This window comes from Sciurus vulgaris (assembly GCF_902686455.1).
Source record: "Sciurus vulgaris genome assembly, chromosome: 12".
In the NCBI taxonomy this organism is placed as follows: Eukaryota; Metazoa; Chordata; class Mammalia; order Rodentia; family Sciuridae; genus Sciurus; species Sciurus vulgaris.
The window spans coordinates 111,242,516-111,248,515 of NC_136473.1; positions in this window are offsets into that span (position 1 = coordinate 111,242,516).

Here is a 6,000-nt window from a genome sequence, read left to right on the forward strand (position 1 = left end):
CCAAGGCAAATCTGTGTCTGTTTCTTTCAGCATAGGTCATGGTTGAGTTCAGGTCAGGCAGGCTACTGAGCACACCAGTCCCAAATGTTCTCACCAGAATCTCTAAGTACAACATATTAACACATTTGGCTCACTCTAGAATTATATTCCTCACTTTTGTATTATTTTTATTTTATTCCCACATCCGTTTCCCAGTATTGTATCAATATAAATTAGCAAACTATTGAGATTCATTTGCTGTTTACAAGTTCTCCACTCGGATTTCACTTTGTAACCTGTCCTCTGAGAGTGAGTACAGTTCAGGACTCAGACATGTAGAAGTGCTAGGTTTGGGGCACAAGGAGAGCTGGCATCCTCTTGCAAATTAGCAAACTCAGCTGAAGCCATCCCAGAATCTTCAAGCAAGTCAGAACCAACGTCATGGGAGAGAGGAGGAGGGGTTGGGGATGGTGGGATCAGGCAACTTGGTCCTCCCAGGTTTTATTACAACTCCATTTCCCACTTTTGTTCTAAAAATGTTCTAAATTCACAGGAGAGTTTGAAATCCTGAAAATCGAACCTACGTTGAAATCCAGCAACTCATCTTCTGCTCTGTCAGCCTTAAAGCTGTAGGAGGCCAGAGATACTGTGTAGGTGATCCTAGAAACTCCCTGGTTTTCTGGATCACAATGCACTGGGCTTCCATTTGCTTTGAGGCCCCATGAATATGTTCACTTGCACACTTAACAAAGTCCATTGTCTATTGCTACTTTCTTCTCAAATGGCATCAGGACTTTAGAGTGCTTTTTCTTGGATCACCATCTTGCTGTTATTTTTCTTCCATGTCTTAAAAAATCCTCTCTCTGACTTCCTGTTTCCACTAACTGTCTGAACTGAAAAAAATTTTAAATTCCTCAAAAGGAATTGTGCTTATCTCAAAACAAAACAATGGAGACAACAGTTAGAAACCCTGCTCTGTTCTGCAGCTGACCACGGAGAAGAAAACTGCCCCCAGTAGTGGACAGAGGCAGCAGTGATGTGAGGTTGCCAGTGGAAACTGGGAGCCCAGGGCAGCTCACAGGGAGGTCTAGAAGGGTCTCCAGGAACTAAGCATCTGCAGCAGGCCTCAGTGCCACTCAGGTCGTAATGATGAAATATCAAGCGCAAAACATATCCTCTGAGGGATGTCTCAATTGAGTTACTTTGGGTTGAGAATAAGAGAAAGCCTCTTTAAAGTAGCTTTAGCAAAGGAGTATATCCTGAGTGATAGAGAGAGAGAGAGAGATTGAGAGGTTGCATTTAAGACTTTGGAGTTACCTCATGGCGTGCGAGGAGCACGTGAACAACCGGTCTTCAGGAAGGAAGGATGCAGGGCTGGAACGCCAGGGTTGCAGGCTGGCTTAGCTCCTGGCTCACATTCCAAATTCCCAGCAGAGACAATCACACTAGCTCAGTTTGAGTCTGTGAGAGATTGGCCTTGCTGGTACAAGTCCCTGGACTCTGGGGACCGTCTCCGAAGTGGGCGTGTGCCCTGCCCCCAGTGGCTGTAAGAGCAGGCTGTGTGCGGCCTGAGGAGGAGTGGAAGGGTTTCATTACGGTACTGCTGGTATCGGGAGCCTGGGGCTGGCGCAGGGCCGGGAAGAGTAGTGCCAGGCTGTGGAAGGCGGAAGGAGGGGCGGAAGAGCAGGGGACGCAGCCTCCACCTACTTCTCGGTGTCTCCGGCCCAAAGCAGACTTAATGTCTAAGCGGCACCTGGGCAAGGGTTGAGGATTTCAAAAGGATGGATGAGGTGAACGGCAGTCCACAGTGAAAACCAGCATATGTCGGCTCACCAAATATGCAAAGCAGGGAACCATCTACTTGTGAATCAGGCCTCTGGTTCTTTATCTGTAGTCACAACCCAGTGTACACCCACGTGGAGAAGGTGACTGGGAAGAATTAACACTTCTTTGCTACTTTGGCTTCTAAGTCACTTCTTCGAGTGGTCACCTGCCCGGAGAGCTGCTGCCCAGGCCACGTGTGGCCACCCTTGCCCTGGTTCCCTCCTTGTGCTGTGGGCAGTTCTCAGTCCTTGGTGGCTCGTGGTGGACATCATGTCTGGACTCCGCAGCGTTACTGGTGCTGATTTTCTCGTCTTTGATGTTGCGCTGGGGGCATTCAGGTGGTGCTGACGTGAACGTGTGGTTCTTCGTTGTCTTTTTATGACACATGCACTCGTTGTGAGGGCAGATTTCAGTGCAAGGCAAGGAACGGTCCAGAGAGCTGGTGCCGTGGAGGCAGCCATGTGCCAGAACCTCCCGTGAAGGGAAGCAGCTGCTCTGCTCCATCCCGACCACAGTTAACGGCGGCTGAGGAAGCCACTGCCTGCTTCTGAGAGCGCCACTGTGGTCTGAATGAAAACTGGCATTCACTTAGGGACTTGAGAATTATTTGGGGCAGGGTGGGGGACTTGGAAAATTTAAACACATAAAAGACTTTGATTCAGGGGTTGCTTTCAGGTTGTAAGAACATCACTGCATAATTCCTCGTGAGAAATATAATACTATTAAAAACGTCCTCTGGGGCAATAGCCTCTAGTAAAGGAAAGAATTTTATGTGAACTTTAATCCTGGTCATCAAAATACCAAGCTCTAAAAGTCCAGGAGATGAGCAAAATATTACTAAGGGAAATTTTATATGCCAACTTCTGAAGACAGAGATGAAGCAGATGAACCCAGGATTCAAAAAACGGCTGCCAGAGGAACAGATTAAAACAAAACCAAACTGAACAATCTTGGAATTTGTGCTCTTTTTGTCCAGAAGAGGCTCTATGGTCGCAATGTTCTTCTCTCTTTTCCCTGCATATTGTTGATGAGGAAAACAGATAAAAGAAACTGAGGTGATTAACATGCGGGGGACTTGCATGGGAAATGCAGCCTTTCTGAAATCATAAGCTGAAGTTCACCATTTGGAACCAGGAGTGAGCTGGTGGAGGACCAGGGCTGAGGTGGACACTCTGGGGCAGGCGCCTCTCAGAGTGAGCAGAAGCAGGTGGCCTCGCATGGAGGTGGGCTGCAGGCCTGGCCACAGCCACATCACTGCCCCTGAGTTCCACGCCTCAGGTTAAAACCAGAAGGAAAGATCCCAGGGGTTGTTACTGTCACGGGTGAGACCCATCAGACCAGGTGAGCAGAGAGGAAGAAAGGACCAGGCCTTGGCGAGTGGACTCTTGAACACTGATCTTGAAACAGAAAATGTCTAAACAGGCTCTTGCAGAGGAGTCTGCGGCGAGGCTGCCCAGGCTGAAATCTTGCTCCCCCCGCTAGCTGTGATGTCCTCTTCCAAGCCTCACTTGCCCATTATTATAATAATAGCATCTCTGCAGTGTTGTCGGGGTGAATAAATGAGATGATGTATGTGATTCCTAGCACGGGGCCTCCTGAGGGTACTCAGTTAACAATTATGTCCCTTCATATTTCTGGAGCAGCCACAGAGGCCCAGTGCGTGCTGGTACATCCGAGTGACGATGTCTCTCTCGGTGTGGTCCTGCGGCCACACATGCGGCAGCATAACCTGGAGTGCTTGATAAAAATCAGATTCCTGTTGTTCCATCCAGAACTGCTGATTCTGAATCTCTAAGAACAGGGTCTGATTAGAGGGCGACTCTTCATTTTTAACAGACTCTTCAGGCTAATCCTACTGGCACTAAGCTTGGAGAATCTCCGGACTAGGGCACCTGTGAGGCTACTTAAAAACTAGAGCATTCACCAGAAAAAGAGCAGAGCCGGGGTGTGGGTGAGACCAGATAGCCCTCCACTTTGGCAGACGGTGCTCCTCGTCTGTTGAATGGGGTGCGTGTGTGCATGTGTGTGCAGGTGTGTGCTTGTGTCTTGGTCGTGCAATAAATAGATGAGCAGTTAATGAAAGTTTGATACCATTAGAATAAATAATGCCCTTTCGACATAGAGACTTCTGAAAACTCCATTATTCTAAAATCTGAATAATGAAACCCTATTTCTAATGACAATCTTTAAAATTCATTTTCTAAATAAAATACTTGGGGAGGGACTCTCCATTTGGTTTCACCTTCCCTGCACAAATTCTGATGGGAGGGATGTGGCCCAAGAACGTCTGGGGGCCAGGGAAAGCCAGCCTAGGGCTCATGTCCTCTTCAGGAACCCCGGCAATGGAAGGCCTGAGAGCACACCTCTGGCTTGGGCTGGGGCAGCTGAGGCGGGGTCCACAGGACAGGCAAAATGCCCCAGAGCTTAAAACCCCGCTCTGCCCAGGTTTCGGAGTCATGACAGGAAGAATGAGCAAGGAAATTATTGCATTTGCATCGGTTTCCTTCTGTGGGTCCTGCCACGCACGTGAGGCCGGCTGGCTTCCTTCTCCTGCTTCTGCCTCCCGGAGGCCGGGACTCCAGGCTCCCGGGTTGCACCTAACTTGCCCTGACGTCTTGACAGTGTGATTCCACCTTCCAGACTACCACACTGAGCCACACCTTAGCTCTGTTGCTCTGTTTATACCCAGCTGTCACCCTGATGTCACAAACTCGCTCCCTCCTGAAGTCCATTTATTCCCTGCCTGGTCCTCTTTCTTTCAATTCCAAGTAAGTCCAATTCCCCACTGATTTCTCCAATAAGTCGAAGCTACTGTTAAAACTTCTCAAAGTCTCCCCAGTTTTCTCTTTCATGCCAAGGACATTTTTCTTATTCATATTTATGTCCCCAGACTTGTCTGGTGCCACGATTGATGTGACAGTTACTCAACAAAGATTCAAGGGAGTGAACAGATGGTTCAGGCCTTCTTCAGCAGTGGAGAGGGTGAGGTTGGAGACTAAACAGCCCCACAGGATCCAGGCAGGGGGTGGGAGGAAGCACAGGGAGACCGGCAGACCACCTGCACCCCAGGAGAAATCAGGCAGAGATGCTGCAGATGAAAAGAGGAGGTGCCCAGAGATGGAGCGAGAAGGAGCAATTCGGGCCCATGCCCAGCCGCATGAAGAAGCCAGTCACAGATCTGAGGATCAAGAGGAGGACTCCAGCTCCCCAGAGGGAGGAGAGGTAGGCAGGAACCATCCACACAAGATGGGCATTCCAGCAAGGAATGGCACCTGCATCCAAGCATCCGACAGGGAAAGAACCGGGATCCATCACTAGAGGCAGAGGCATGGCCATGAGGAGGCTGATGGCTGAGCTGGTTCTTCTCATATTCCGTGGGCACCCTGATGCCAAGCCCCGCAAAGCCTGGGAAAAGTTGGCTGGGGTGAGAAAATTCATTTTAGGGAGAATTGAACACAGGAACATGATAGGATAAGGACGTGACTGCTTCAGGAGAGGGAGAGGACTCAGGGAAGGCTGGATCTGGCTCAATGGTGGAGTGCCGGCCTGGCACACACCAGGCCTTTCCAGGGTCACGTACCCAAAAAAGACTCATAGGATTCGAGGAGTCGAAGGAAGAGCAGAAGTTGATTACAGGCAAGTATATTTACTTAGGTACTGGGTATTGAACCCAGGGACACTTTATCACTGAGCCACATCCCAGCAAGGTTTTTTTTATTTTTGGTTTTGGGTTTTGTTTTGTTTTTTTTTTTTTGAGACAGGGTCTTGCTAAGTTGCTTAGGGCCTCCCTAAGTCGCTGGGATTGAAAGCATGTGTGACCATGCCCGGAGAGGCAAATGTCCTTTGAAAAACCAAGAAACATTGCCTACTTTCATTTGGTGGCACGGCCTAAAAAGGAGACCAACTCACCAGTAAGGGAGAAGCAGCCACTTGAAATGCTCAGAAAGACAGAGTCACCATCTTAAGTGGCAGAATACGTAAACAGCCCAGGTGACAGTGGACTTTGTTATCGCATCAACAATAAGACAATTATCTTTTCCTAACAGAACAGGAGCTAATTGTTTTCTGCATAGCCATAATTCGGTTAGTAAGTATTTCCTGATAAAGGCACATTAGCAAATCAACTCAATTGCAATATCACATTGAGTTTCCTAACCTCTTTCCAATTAACTAGGCCCTAAGAAGCATCTTTCTTTT